Raw genomic sequence first — 1,795 nt, forward strand, 5'->3', positions numbered from 1 at the left:
GCATCCCAGGAGTAAATCTCACTTAGTATAATGTTTAAACATTTTAATGTTCTGTTAAATTTAATTTGTGATTATTTTATTAAATATTTTTGCATTAAAGATACTGATTTGAAATTTTCTTTTTGTGGCATTTTTGTATGTCTTTGGTAACAGGGTGATGCTAGCCCCATAAAATTAGTTTAGGAATGTTTATTCCTCCTCTAAAAGTTTAAAAATGATTAGCATTAATTCTGGTTGGAGTATTTGATAGAACCAAATAGATTGTTTTCTTTTTGTACAAGGGATCAAACTCAGGACCTTGAGCTTGCCAGGCAGGTGCTTATGCCACTGAGCTATCTCCCCAGCCCCTAAATAGGTATTTGATTATGAGCTTTTCATTGTTGGGAAATATTTGGTTATCAATTCAATCTCCTTACTTAACTCTCTTCAGATGTTTTATTTCTTATTGATTCAGTTTCTATAAATAAATACTTCTAGGAATTTACCCATTTCTTTTAGATTATCCAATTGTTTGTAATAGCTATTGATCATAGTCCCTTGCTATTTTTGGTTTCTGAGCCATCCTTTCTAGTGTGTCCTCTGAATTTCTTGATTCAGTGTCATCATTTCTTTTCTTTCTTTCTTTCTTTCTTTCTTTCTTTCTTTTTTTTTTTTTTGGTGGCTGGCTCAGCCTATGGTGGGGGCAGGGCTGGCATAGCATGTAGTGCTGGAGATCAAACTGTGGAACCTGCGTGCTTGCCTAAGCAGGCGCTTTAGACTGCTGAGCTACCTCATCGATCCTATCCTCTTTCATTTCTGATTTTATTTATTTGACTTTTTTTTCGTAGTCTGAAGATTTGTTCATTTAAATTTTTTCTTATTTTAAAAAGTTCTTTATGATAAAATTCTGCTCTGATCTCTAGTTTTTCTTTTGTTAAACTGTTTTTCTGCTTCCTTAATCTGTGTAGTTAGCTTGTTTATATGAGATCTTCTTTGTTAATGTAGGTAGTTTTACCTCAAACTTCCTTGTTGTTATTCCTTTTGCTATTTCCTATATTTTTCAGCTTGTGGCATTTTCATTTGTCCTGAGATATTTTTAAAATTTACTTTTGAGATCAGCATTGATCCAATGATTGTTTGAGTCTTTGCTTTAGTTTCTGTTTCTGTTTTGTTCTGTTTTTTCCTATTACTTATATCTAGCTTTAATCCTTGTGGTCAGACAAGATACTTGAAATGATTTTGATTTTTTTTAATCCATTAAGATTTTTTTTGTGTGTGTGACCTAACCCTTCATGGACAGTGTTGCTTAAGTATTTGAAAAATGTGTTCTTCCACTACTGGATGGAAAGTTACATATGTATCTATAAAGTTTACTTGGTCTGTAGTATTGATCAGTCTTTCTGGCTGTTTCTTTAGTGATTTTTCTGACTGAATGATTGATTCATTGTTAAAAATGGGATACTGAGTTTAGGTTCATTGATGTGGGGATCATACCTATTTATAACTGTTATATATTCCCCCTGAATTGATCCTTTTAACATGATGTCATGATTTTATTTGTTCCTTGTGATAGTTTTTTACTTAGTCTATGTTGTCTAAGTGTTGCCACTTCTGTAGTGCTGTAGCTACCATTTGCACCATCTTTTCCATCACTTCACTTTCAACCTCTTCGTGTCTTTCAAGCTCACGTGAGTCTTGTTCAGGTAGCACGTAGGTGATTCTTGTTTTATCTATTCATTCAGCCACTCTATATGTTTTGATTGAACATTTTAGTCCGTTTACACTTAATTTTTTTATCTAGTCTTATTTCTTTTTT

The sequence above is a fragment of the Octodon degus genome, unplaced genomic scaffold, assembly GCF_000260255.1.
Source record: "Octodon degus isolate 3935 unplaced genomic scaffold, OctDeg1.0 scaffold00071, whole genome shotgun sequence".
Lineage (NCBI taxonomy): Eukaryota > Metazoa > Chordata > Mammalia > Rodentia > Octodontidae > Octodon > Octodon degus.